The sequence below is a fragment of the Anomaloglossus baeobatrachus genome, chromosome 2, assembly GCF_048569485.1.
Source record: "Anomaloglossus baeobatrachus isolate aAnoBae1 chromosome 2, aAnoBae1.hap1, whole genome shotgun sequence".
Lineage (NCBI taxonomy): Eukaryota > Metazoa > Chordata > Amphibia > Anura > Aromobatidae > Anomaloglossus > Anomaloglossus baeobatrachus.
In genome coordinates, this window is record NC_134354.1 from 276,625,784 (window position 1) to 276,639,864 (window position 14,081).

At 46.3% G+C, this 14,081-nt stretch overlaps 1 protein-coding gene across 2 annotated transcripts in view; it reads left to right on the forward strand.

The window, feature by feature from the left end:
• The first annotated feature begins 5,813 nt into the window (after positions 1 to 5,813).
• Positions 5,814 to 14,081, forward strand: part of SYT2 (synaptotagmin 2) — a 223,495-nt gene continuing 215,227 nt past the window's right edge. The window contains exon 1 of one of the 2 annotated variants that reach the window (XM_075335816.1): positions 5,814 to 5,923. The gene's annotated coding sequence lies outside the window, so the exon portion shown is untranslated. Of the gene's footprint in view, positions 5,924 to 6,126; positions 6,263 to 14,081 lie in introns of those variants that run through there. The other variant, XM_075335817.1, reaches the window with a different exon arrangement.

Consider the following 14,081-nt stretch of genomic DNA (forward strand, 5'->3'; position numbering starts at 1 on the left):
GCAGAAAAATGCACCACAACTGCATCAAAACCCATGTGGTTTTGATGTGTTTTTTTGCCAAGAAAGAGTTGATGCAGACATGTCCATGTCTGCAAACAAATACTAATGTGTGCACATCGCCTTATAAGAAATTCGGCATTGAGTTCAATTAGTTCACCTGAAGTGAGGTCACTGAGTTCAATCGGCTTACCTCAGGTCAGTTCACCAAGGGCAGTCATGGTGAACCTTTCACAGGTCGAGTGCCCAAACTGTAGCCCTAAACCCACTTGTTTTTCCGAAATGCCAACCAATTTTATTATGTAAATAATTGATTTTAACCTTACCTTTGCAGTCTTCTCTTCTCCTCAGCAGGGGCCATCACGCTCATGCATGCTTACCACACATTGAAGCTCAGCCACTCCCACTCCCCTTTCCAGACACAATAGTTGGATTGATCTTTCTGGAAAAAATTGCATTATATTAGACAAACAGATATTTTAGCATGAAGTGCAATCAGATTTCACTTTGTAATCCACATCTACATTTCAAAGTCTGAACATCTTCAAATCCCATAAAGACGTACGAGTTGCTCCCCTCCCCCTTTCATTGTATAGTTATGCCCCACTTCCTGGTAAACATGTCCCCCATCCTGATATTATTTTCAACTTCTGGTATATTTGTCCCCATCATGGCCCCATCCTGGTAAATGTCCCCCATACTGGTAAATGTCCCCCATCCTGGCATCTTACCCCATCCTGGTAAATGTACCCCATCCTGGTAAATGTACCTCAACCTGGCATGTATCCCCATCCTGCTATGTTTATGTACCCCCATCCTTGCATGTTTCTCCCATGCTGGCATGTTTCCCCCATCCTGCCATGTCTCCCCCATCCTGCCGTGATTCCCGCATCCTGCCATGATTCCCCCATCCTGCCATGTTTCCCCCATGCTGCCATGTTTACCCCATGCTGCCATGTTTCCCCCATCCTTGCATGTTTCCCCCATCCTTGTTTGTTTTCCCCATCCTTGCAAGTTTCCCCCATGCAGCCATGTTTCCCCCATGCTGCCATGTTTCCCCCATCTTTGCATGTTTCCCCCATGCTGCCATGTTTTCCCCCATCCTTGCATGTTTTACCCCATGCTTCCATGTTTCCCCCATTGCTGGCATGTTTCTCAAATGCTGCTATGTTTCCTCCATGCTTCCATGTTATCCCCCATGCTGCCATGTTTTCACCCATAGTTATGCCCCACTTCCTGGTAAACATGTCCCCCATCCTGATATTATTTTCAACTTCTGGTATATTTGTCCCCATCATGGCCCCATCCTGGTAAATGTCCCCCATACTGGTAAATGTCCCCCATCCTGGCATCTTACACCATCCTGGTAAATGTACCCCATCCTGGTAAATGTACCTCAGCCTGGCATGTATCCCCATCCTGCTATGTTTATGTACCCCCATCCTTGCATGTTTCCCCCATCCTTGCATGTTTCCCCCATCCTTGTATGTCTCCTCCATCCTTGCAAGTTTCCCCCATGCAGCCATGTTTCCCCCATGCTGCCATGTTTTCCCCCATGCTGGCATGTTTCCCCTATCATTGCATGTTTCCCCCATCTTTGCATGTTTTCCCCCATCCTTGCATGTTTCCTACATCCTTGCATGTTTCCCCATCCTTGCATGTTTCCTACATCCTTGCATGTTTCCCCCCATCCTTGCATGTTTCCTACATCCTTGCATGTTTCCCCATCCTTGCATTTTTCCTACATCCTTGCATGTTTCCCCCCATCCTTGCATGTTTTCCCCCATCCTTGCATGTTTCCTACATCCTTGCATGTTTCCCCCCATCCTTGCATGTTTCCTACATCCTTGCATGTTTCCCCATCCTTGCATGTTTCCTACATCCTTGCATGTTTCCCCAATTGTTGCATGTTTCCTACCATCCTTGCATGTTTCCCCATGCTGCCATGCTTCCCGATCCTGCCATGTTTCCCCATGCTGCCAAGTCTCCCCATGCTGCCATGTTTCCCCATACTGCCAAGTTGCCCCCATACTGCCACAGTCCCCCCTTGGCACAGCCGCACATAGTTTAAAAAAAAAACAAAAAACTTACCTTCCAGCACCCGTCCCACCGCTGCCGCTTTCTGACACCCCCGATGTCTCCTAGGTAACAGGCCTGCGGCCTAGGAGAGGAGGAGTGTCAGAGCGAGGAGAAATGCCTCCTCTGCTCCAACACAACTTTGAACTGCTGGCGCGATTCGCCAGCAGTTCAAAGTGGCTGAATGAGGCAACAGCGCGCGTGCCGACAGAAAGGGCTCTGCGTGCCCAGTCTGGCACGCGTGCCATAGGTTCGCCATCACTAACCTAGGGTCACAGATGATATCTCCAGTTGTGAGGTGGACTCACTGAACTCACTGACTTCCCCTCAGGTGAATTAATTGAACTCAATGCCAGAGTACTGGATTAGGCGATGCTCTCACATTGAGTATTTGGTTACAGACATTTCTGCACGAAATCAGCACCTACTGGCAAAAAAACAGCACTGTAACTGCATGCATTTTTGGTGCAGTTTTGTTGCATTTTTTGCCAGGAGATGCAGCTTTGGCGAAGAAATGTATGCAGCTAAATATTCAATGTGCACATATCGCCTAATCCGGCAATCTGGCAGCAGATTCAACTGAGTTCACTGACAGCAGCGGGCGAGCCTACGAGTGTGAACTCCAGTGACCTGACTGCCAGATTGCCAGACTGTTGGATTGCGGGACGCAGCAGCACAGCAGTCCAACCGACTATTAGCTGTGAGGACCAGAAGCCTTAAAGGAGCCTTTAAGAGAGCCTTTAAGAGAGCCTTTAAGTTTCTTGGAGTTCCCAGCTGTTGGGACACATGGAGGCTTTGAACATGGTAACAGTTCACAGTCTCTAGATGTCCCAGCAGTTGGGAACTCAAGGAACATTAAAGGCTCTCTTAAAGGCTCCTTAAAGGCTCCATTAAAGTTACTGGTTTGACAGCTGCCGCGAGAACCGGTGGCTGTGAGCTCTAGTAACCTAAAAGTTACCAGAGCTCACAGCCACCAGGTCTACCGGCAGCTGTGGGGTTCAGACACCGTAATGGAGGCTTTAAGAGAGCCTTTAACAGAGCCTTTAAATTTCTTGGTGTTCCCATTTGTTGGGACACCTGGAAGCTGTGAACTCTGGTAACAGTTCACAGCCTTGGAAGTCAAGGAACATTAAAGCCTCTCTTAAAGGCTTTCTTAAAGGCTTTCTTAAAGTTACTGGGTTGACAGCTACCTCAAGACCTAGTGGCTACGAGCTCTGGTAATCTTAAGGTTACCAGAGCTCACAGCCACCTGGTCTCCCAGCAGCTGTGAGGCCTGGAAATCTTATAATAGCCTTTAATAAAGCCTTTAAGTTTCTTGGAGTCCCAGCACTTGGGACATCTCGAAGCTGTGAACTCTGGTACTAGTTCACAGTCTCCAGATGTCCCAGGGGCTAGAAACTCAAGAAACATTAAAAGGCTCTCTTAAAGATTCCCTTAAAGTTATCGGGTTGACAGCTGTCGTAAGGTTACCAGAGCTCACAGCCACCAGGTCTACCGGCAGCTGTGAGGTCCGGAAACCTTAAAGGAGCCTTTAAGAGAGCATTTAAGAGAACATTCCTTGAGTTCCCACATGCTGGGACATCTGGAGGCTATGATCTGTTACCAGCGTTCACAGCCTCAAAATGTTACAACAGCTGGGAACTCCTGAAATCTTAAAGTCTCTCTTAAAGGCTCCTTTAAGGTTTCCAGGCCCCACAGCTGCCGGACTGCTGAACTGCCGGATTGCGGGTCATGTCGCCACAGCAATCCGACAATCCGGCAGTCAGGTCAGCGGAGGTCACACTGGGGCTTTCTGCTGCTCTCAGTGAAAGTGGAACCCACTGCCGGATTGCGGGACACAGTCACACAGCAATCCAGCAGTGGGTATCCCTTTCACTGAGAGCAGCAGGAGCCTCGAGTGTGACCTCCGGTGACCTGACTGACATCACCACTTCTCACCGCTGGGTCCCCCCACTACCGTCAGTGTTTCCCGGAGTCTGCAGTGATCAGTCATATTATTGGTCACTGCAGACTCTGAATACAGCAGAGCTAGCATCGTCGTGCTACCTTGCATGGATTACGTCGGACCTGTGGGGGTGTTTATGGGATTAATAAATTGGTGAAAAAGGGTGTTTGAATTTTTTTACTTAAAGGGTTAGTAATGAGAGGTCTCATAGATCCCTCTCAATTACTAATCAACTGTTTAGTAGCAGCTGTGATTTTTGACAAATCGCAGCTGTAATTAACCCCTTATATTACCCCGATTGCAACTTTACCAGAGCAATCATGATGAGCTGGTAAAGCGCCAGAATTGTCACATCTAATGGATGCGACAATTGTGGGCTGCTGCGGGCTGCTATTTTTTGGCTGAGGGGGGGGACAAATAACCATGGGCCTCCCCAGCCTGAGAATACCAGCCCCCAGCTGTCGGCTTTATCTTGGCTGGGTATCAAAATTGGGGGGGACCACACACTTTTTAAAAAAATTATTTATTGAAATAATTTTAAAAAAAGCCGCATGAGGTCACACATATTTTGATACACAGTCAGCATATCACATACAGCTGGGGGCTGCAACCTGTAGCCAACTACTTTATCTGTGCTGAGTATCAATATATGGGGTCCCTGCAACAATGTTTTTATTTTTACTCTCCTTTAGGGGACCCAGACAGTCTGACTGCAGTCCATCACAGATGCTGGCATAGAGAGTGGGCGGGGGAAGCAGTGCATATGTATGAGATCTAATGAGCTGACCCGGAAGTAGTGTGACAGCTGTGGGGAATCTTAGGCATTTTTATTTTTTTTTCACTGTGCCTCCCAATCATAGAATTGCCGGTAGCATAGATGGCTAGGCATTACTGTAATAAGATGACAATCCCAGCATCTTAAGTGGCTGAAAATCGGCACCAAACATGCTGGGAGGGGTCTCGAATCTCGAGTCGAATACCAAAATACTCGACGAGTAATGCATATCACTAATAACTTAATATTCATGTGAATAACAAAACGTGCTGACTATTTTTGCTCATCACTAATCGCCCTTCTTTTCTACTTCATCTGAGGGTACCATACTGTAGAAACAGAGACCCTGATTCCAGCAATATATCACTTATGAGCTGCTTGCTGCAGTTTTGTGAAAATCACTTTTTTTATAGGCGAAGGACGAGTCATGAATATGGAGGACTACATGGCGGCAGTTTTTTTGTTCTTTAGTCATAATCGCTTGTTGATAAAACAATGACTTTATAAAGACTACAGCAAGCAGCCCAGTATGTGACCCATTGCTGGAATCAGGGTCTCTGTCTCTACAGTATGCTGAGCTCAGATCAGGTAGCAAAAACCTGGTGACAGATTCCCTTTAAATCCACTGCTGGTGCTGGCACTTCTTTCGGTGCTATCTATCCAGTGCTGGTGTTGGCCCTCGGTGGGATCCGTGGCATTAGAACTAGTGGCCAGTGGAGTCGCAGAACGTTGGCATTGTATATATGGGATTTAGTCGGCCCATGTTGGCGCCGTCCTGGGATATTAGGACTACACCGCTCTGGATCATGTAACTCAATATGCTGCTTTTATTGCAGGGATCTCCTCTGAGCAATCAGTACTGGAGAGAAAAAGCCTCAGTCTGAATGATTTTCTGCTGTTGCCATCTGGGTCATTGATGGTCCCAATGGGACCATGAGTTTTGCATATTGGGGGGCCGAGACTGACCAATCCGGACTCGGATGCAGGAGGACGTGGCAGGAATAAGAATTAGGAGAAGAAAAGAGAGGGAGGGGACAGGGAAGGAGCACGCGTGTCTCTGTACTACTGCAGACAGAGTTGCAGATACCCGGGCGAGCGCAGGGCAGCAGGAGCGGCACCTCCACGAGCAGGTAACCCGGGACTGTGCCAGTCAGCAGAGGGCATGCTGTGTGGGTAGCCCCTGGCCAGTGGCTCTATGCTGCAGAGCTGGGTGTGTGGGCTCTGCGGCCAGCCCTCCCCTGACAGATCTACTAGACTCGTAGTTTTTGCTGTGCACGGATTCTGCAGCATCAGCGCTCCACCTGCCCTTCCCCCATCCGTCCAATGAACGCTCCTCCACTAGTGCAGAATACAGCTGGTGAGGACGCAGGGTGCCCGCGTCACCGGGAACTTCATGCAGGGGATGCCCCCGCCTAGTGGGCACTGCAGCCCCCGGGGAAGAAAGAGCCGCAGCGCGACAAACTTATGCGGTATGCGACGTGTGGAGAAAGAGGTTTGCTGCGGCGTCTCCTGGCATGGGCTGGGGAGCTGTCTATGGTGCTGCCAATGTGCTGGCATGGGCTGGGGGGCTGTCTATGGTGCTGCCAATGTGCTGGCATGGGCTGGGGGGCTGTCTATGGTGCTGCCAATGTGCTGAGAAGCTGTCCATGGTGCTACCAATGTCCTGGCATGGGCTGGGGTGCTGTCCATGGTGCTGCCAATGTCCTGGCATGGGCTGCGGATGTATCCATGGTGCTGCCAATGTCCTGACATGGGCAGGAGAGCTGTCCATGGTGCAGCCAATGTCCTGGCATTGGCTGGGGAGTTGTCTATGGTGCTGCCGATGTCCTGGCATCGGCTGGGGAGCTGTCCATGCTGCTGCCAATGTCGTGGCATCGGCTGGGAAGCTGTCTATGGTGCTGCCAATGTCCTGGCATGGGCTGGGGAACTGTCCATGGTGCTTGGTGCTGCCAATGTCCTGGCATCAGCTGAGGAGCTGTCCATGGTGCTACCAATGTCTTGGCATGGGATGGGGAACTGTCCATGGTGCTACCAATGTTTTGGCATGGGATGGGGAGCTGTCCATGGTGCTACCAATGTTTTGGCATGGGATGGGGAGCTGTCCATGGTGCTACCAATGTTTTGGCATGGGATGGGGAACTGTCCATGGTGCTACCAATGTTTTGGCATGGGATGGGGAGCTGTCCATGGTGCTACCAGTGTCCTGGCATCAGCTGAGGAGCTGTCCATGGTGCTACCAGTGTCCTGGCATCAGCTGAGGAGCTGTCCATGGTGCTGTCAGTGTCCTGGTATCGGCTAAGGACCTGTCCATGGTGTTACCAATGTCTTGGCATGGGGTGAGGAGCTGTCCATGGTGTTACCAATGTCTTGGCATGGAATGATGAGCTGTCCATGGTGTTACCAATGTCTTGGCATGGGGTGAGGAGCTGTCCATGGTGTTACCAGCGTTTTGGCATGGGGTGAGGAGCTGTCCATAGTGCTGTCAATGTCCTGGCATGGGGTGAGGAGCTGTCCATAGTGCTGTCAATGTCCTGGCATGGGGTGAGGAGCTGTCCATAGTGCTGTCAATGTCCTGGCATGGGGTGAGGAGCTGTCCATGGTGCTGGCAATGTGCACACATGGCTTTTCTGGCTGCTTGTCTCTGCAGGCTAAAAGCAGAGGATTGTGTCACCCCTTGTTAGGAGGGTCCCTGAGGCTGCTGCATGTGGCCGCTGCCGCCCTCACTTCCAAGTCTAGGGGTGACTTTGCTGATCAGCAGTAACTTGCCTGATTGGCTGCAGGGCTCTGTACAAGTCTATAGGAGATGCATCGCTCAGCATAGGTGGGAACACTGCAGCAGCCGGGGGACGACCAGTGCACTCTGCAATTGGTGCAGACGATCGTTTGTAATAATCACACTGCAGGTATTCCTTATTTCTGAGGGTGTAGATCTCTCCATATATGACTGATGTTTGATTAGTAGAATAGAGCACACTGATCGTTAGGTTTTGGTGCACGTTCACACTATAAAACTCTGTGAAAGGTGATGTCTTATCTCATATGATAAATGGCCCAGACACCTGCTGTGCTGCGCTCTGATCCGCAGATTGTATAAGAAATACAGAAAATCTAAACCTGATGCGTAACTGCAACTTAACGGCCTTGCCCCACACATCCATGGCAAGCTCTTAGATGATGGACGCTGTCTCAGCAGATTTTTTTTTACCACTTCCACACCCCATTTTTATTCTAATTTATCGAAGATGTAAAATGATTTTCCATAATTTGATTTTAATCTCTGATGAAAGTCTTCCAGCCCTGTTGAAATCTGTCATATCAGGGGCAGACACCAAGAGAAGAGGGCCCCTGTGTATATAGGCCCTCTGTACTTCTGTAGCTAGTCATATGAACAATGCTTCCTGCTTTGGACAAAGTAATGGGCCCCGTGACTTTTTGGGCCCTTGTGCAGCCTCACAGGTTGCACCAATGATATGTCCACCGCTACAATGCTCAATTTCTCCTGCTTTTGAGGTGGTAATGGGCCACCTACCTTTTGGGCCCTTGTGTGGCCCCACAGGTTGCACCAATGATATGTCTACTCCTGTAATGCTCAATTTTTCTTACTTTGGAGGAGGCAATGGGCCCCCTTACCTCTTGGCCCAGTTGCACCAATGATATGTCCTTCACTGTAATGCACAATTCTTCCTGCTTTGTAGGTGGTAATGGACCCCCTACCTTTTGGGCACCTGTGTGGCCTCACAGGTTGCTCCAATGATATGTCCTCCTCTTTAATGCACAATTCCTCCTACTTTGGAGGTGGCAATGGGCCCCTTGACTTTTGGGCACCTGTGCGGCTGCACAGGTTGCACTAATGATATGTCCTCCTCTGTGATGCCCAATTCGTCCTACTTTGGAGGTGGCAATGGGCCCCCTTTCCTCTTGGGTCTCTGTATGGTCACAGAGGTTGCACCAATGATATGTCCACCCCTGTAATGCACAATTCTTCCTGCTTTCAAGGTAGAAGTGGGTCCCTCCGATGTCAGATCACAAATCTGTAAATGGAAGCCATGATGCATATGTGAAAAAAGTTAAAATGCTTCTTAAAGCTGAAATGTGCACTTGTTCAGGGGTGAGAGCAGGGTTTCCAGTAGGTGTTACTGACGAGGATGGCCCTTTGAGTGTTGGATTCATCCTAGCCACCAGGTACAAGCTGATGACCAGTGATTGGGTGACAGTGCTGAAGATTTTTGGAAACAATAGATGAAGTTCACGTCTACAGCTAATGCTTATCTATAATGTTACCATCCCTGAAACACACTGACTTCTCTGCCATTTCCCTTTTCCACCATGAGGAGCCCTTGGACCATTTTCCAACTCTTTGCGAACCTTTCCATTTATTGCTACATCAAAGAATCTTAGTGTAGCGGTCAGGCCAGCATTATTGTTGTCATTTGTGTTTGAAAGCACTTGAATCTATTTTAGACTGTTTCAAATATTTATTAGCATATGAACAAAGTTTGGAATCTAAATTATGCTGTAAAATGATTTCACTGAGACCCTGAACAGATTATTAGGAACATCAGAAACTGTAAATGGAAACACTGCCCTATGGTCAGTGGCGTAACTATAGTATGATGGGCCTGGTGCTAGATTTGGAACTGCTCTCCCCCTACATATTGGTCAGATGTATGGCCCCTTGCAGCCTTCTAAATTCTATAAAGAAATACTTGTTGCCCCGCTCATTATGTTGTAATGTCTCGCATCCGGCACTAACATACCCCATCCTGGGACACTTTACGGTATAAATGCATCCCATTCTGAGCTCCTTCCAGGTATATACACCCCCCATCCTTTTCTCCTTCACAGTATATATGTCCACTATCCTGGGCAGCTTTCCAGGTGTATATGCCCCCCCTTTCTGGGCCCCTTCCTGGTATAATATCCCCCATCCTGAGCCACTTTGCGGTATATATCTACCTCTTCTTGGGTTCCTTCCATGAATATTTTTCCCACATCATTAGCTCCATCCTGGTATATATGTCCACCATCCTGGGCCCCTTCCAGGTATATATGTCCCCCATCCTTGACCCTTGACCCCTTTCTGGTATATATGTTCCCCATCATGTATCTATGTGCCTTATCCTGAGCCCTGCTTAGTATATATGTCCCCCATCCTGGGCCCTTTCCTGTTAAATATCTCCTACATCTTGGGCCCCTTCCTGGTATATATGTCCCTCATCCTGGTATATATGTCCCCATCCTGGGCCCCTTCCTGGTATATATGCTCCCCATACAGGGCTCCTTATTTATGTCTCCCATCCTGGGCCCTTTCCTGGTATATATGTCTCGCATCCTGGACCCCTTCCTGGTATATATGTCCCCATGCTGGTATATATAACCCTCATCCTGGCTCCTTCATAGTATATATGTCCATCATAGAGGGCTCCTTCCTGGTATATATGTCCGCCATGCTTGTACTATGTCCCCCATCCTGGGCCCCTTCCTGGTATATATATCTTGCATCCTGGACTCCTTCCTGGTATATATGTCCCCTTCCTGGTATATATGTCCCCCATCATGGTATATACATGTCCCCCTTTCTGCCACTGTTCTCTAATCCATGAAATAAAAACATTCTTCTCCCCCCCACTCCCATGACTCCCACTCCTCTTCTGTAGCAGCTGCAGAGGATGGCAGCTGACATCGGTGTGCTTGCTATTTGCATGGAGGATCTCTACACCTCAATGCATCTCAGCTGAATGGGCGACTTTGGACTCTGATGCAGCTGAAATAAGCACTGGCGTCGGCGGCTCCTCTCCTCTCACTGTCTGCGACCATTATGCTCCTGCTCATAGTTGCATTCAGTGTTCCTTTGCTTGCAATATTTTGATGAGTATGGGTGGAACTAAGGCAATTCTAGTCATTTTATTGCCTGAGCAAGAATTTGCTATTGATATCCTTTAAATTTTGTTACTTACACATGGAAAGTATAAGTAAACAGTGATACCACTAAGGTAAAAGAGTGTGTGTGTGTGTGTGTGTGTGTGCGTGTGTGTGTGTGTGTGCGTGAGCGTGTGTGTGTGTTTGTGTGTCTGTACTTATGCGCGCAGGTATCACAAAACCATAAATAGACCATATAATAATACTTACCAATAGAACATGCTTAATTGCCTGTATATTTCAATGTGAAGAGGAAAATAAGCTGCTGAAATAGCCCATGTAGCATATCTATCTAAAGAACAATGGATTGGGCAAATGCCCAATCATAAAATAAAGATGCAGCATTTTTTATCTTAAAACACAAAGAACTTATTACATCATGTCATGAAAGTTACACCTTTTTGTATTAAGATATCTTACTGTATCAGGGTATGTGTGTAATATTAGAAATGACAACATCTGCATGTGCTATCAGGAAAGGGTCAGTAGGGCCCTACTACAGATTGTTAAGCAGACTTGAAAGGGGCATTCTTCAGTTGTCTCTGAGCAGCTCAGAGCTGTGCAGGCTACTTACAGTCTCCTTACTTCCTTGTTTCTGGTGGGCGGGTACTTCTCCTTGAGTGACACTTCTGGTGAATAGTAGAACTGTAGAATTAGGGGAACGATAAAGCACAGCATAAGTTCTGCTATACCACATTCACACATCACTGATATTCTGAGCCTACACTATTATCACGGTATTTACATAAAGAGATAACAGCCTTTGAACATGTAGAAAGCTCAGAGAGCCCTGATTAGCAGGCCTCCCCTTGGAGCAGCCAATAGTAAGTAGGTCATGGTGATTTTGCAAGATTTATAACAGTAGCTTGTCAGGAGCAGAGCAGGAGGAGGAACTGCTGTATAAAAATCAATGGGATGATTGATTTTTTTAGGAATTCACCCCTCTCCTGTGATGTAAGTGCTACAGTATGTAGCAGGGCCTGAGCAGGCACCATGGCGACATTTTATGGAAACCATCTGTATACTATGAAAGTTAAATCTCTCATTTTAGGAAAATAACAGCAAATAGAAAAAGCAAGTCAATTGCAGAGTTGCTTATTTTCATGTTTTCTAACTAACCGATGCAATTTATTGAACAGCAATTCCTAAAACAACGAAGTGTGAAGTAAGCTGCTGTGACTGCATTATACACAAACCAACTCCTTTGCAATGAGATACGCGAACATTTAATATATGAAGATCAGACTGCTTTTCTGCTGTATAGAATAAATATAAAATGAAGGTATTTAGTGCACACATTGGCCTTTGTTCAATAGATTTTATCAGATGGTCAGCTTAAAGGGAATGTATCACTTACTAAATTAGACACATTCTTTTAGTCTAATCTGTTTTTACTATCGGATTATGTATTTTATACCCACTGAAAACACCATGAAGTTCTAGTGTCCCATAAAGTGAATAGCCTTCATAAAATATGTACATTTTTAAATATATAGCACATAAGATAAGTCTAAGGTATGTTCACGTTAAGTGCACTAAAAACCAGAGTGCATACAATAAGCGGTTTTTTTCCATGCATTTTTGTAGCGTTTTTGTGTTTTTCCCCATTCATTTGACTGGGTAAAAAAATGGTGCAAGAAGGCTGAAAAAATTGTTATGCTGCTGATTTAAAAAAAAAAAAAAAAAAAATTTGCAAAGAAAAATACAGCGTGGCTTTGCTGGTACTGTAAAACACAGTGTTTTTGTATAGAAAAAAATGCACCAAGAAATGCTGCAAAAATGCCACTTGTAAAAATACCCTAATAGGTGACACACAAAATGGCAAGGAGGCAAAATGTTAAAAATGTTAAAGGGAATTTGTCACCACTTTGACCACATGGGCATATAGGTAATCGCATGCTGACAATAGTCTTACCTGTATGCATCATAGCAGATGCCTAATTGTTGAAAAATCATCTTTTATATCTTTATGTTAATAAGTTCTTCCAGGCTATGGGGTGTATGCTGCCCGGAAGGTAGCCCTGCCTCCGTAGCATCGCTTTCACCGCCTAGTGACATCACAGTCTGCCTGTGACGTGTACTTCCTACTCTGAAATCCCGCTCCTGCGCAGTAAATGTCCTGATGTTAGCTTGTTTTGTTACGCCCGCCGAAGGGCATTGGCTTCATTAACTGTTCTGCGCAGGGGCTAAGGAGTCACTGTCACTTCCGGTCCAGTGATCCCTGGCGACCTGTGGAAAGGTGCTCTCCCTACTTCCTTCAGAGGGTGGAACAATTTAGGCTAATGTCGGCACATTTACTGCGCAGCTGCAGGATTTCAGAGCAGTAACTACACGTCACAGGCAGACTGTGACGCTACTAGGCAGTGAAAACGATGCTAATGAATTGCAACAGCAGGGCTATCTTCCAGGCAGTATACGCCCCATAGCCTGGAAGAACTCATTAATATAAAGATAGAAAACATGATATTTCAACAACAAGGCATCTGCTCTGAGGCATACAGGTAAGCGATGTATAGGCATAACGTGTGATATGGCACCCATAAAAAACAAATATACCAAACAGTATTCATTCTTTACAGATTCCCTTTTTATGGAATAGTATATATTTCAGCATTATTCTATACCACAAAAAATACTGTGCCAATAGGACAATCTAAATCGAGACATAAAGATACACTTGGTTTATACAATGGGAGCTTATGCCATCATGGAACTAAGGGAGGGGCCATAATTTAATGTTTACAGGGCCTTACTTGCTGTACGGGATATTATGATTATAGAAATTCCAAATATTTGAATATCTTAATGTTTTAATTTATTCAGTAAAACTCTTTTTATGGGCTGTTATGGCTGAAGTAGTGGGCAATATCAAAGAAACCGCATCGGACTGGAGGGTGGCTCAGTGGTTAGCACCTTGGCTTTGTAATGCTATTGTCCTGGGTTTAAATCCCACCAAGGACAACATCGACAAAGAGTCTGTATGTTCTCCTGTGTTTGTGAGGGCTTTTTCAAGTTTCTTCCCACACTCCAAATACATACTGATAGGAAATTTATATTGTGAGCCCCAATGGGAGCAGTAATGATGACTGCTGTAAAGCGCTGTGGAGTTAATGGGGCTTTACAAGTGAATGAAATAAATGTAGTGTTTTAGTAATACTGCAGCCAGCTTTTTCTCTTTACTTGGAGACATTTTTTAAAATATCTATTATGTAATCATTGTGTAAAATATTTCTGTTGCAAAATAAATGTAAAAATGACTACTATTGATGGTGACTAACAAGCGAACCAAGTCTAAAACCAGAGTCGGTTTCAAACTTCTGTGTTATTGGAAAGAGAATACTTAACCAGTATACAGTAGATAAGAAAACC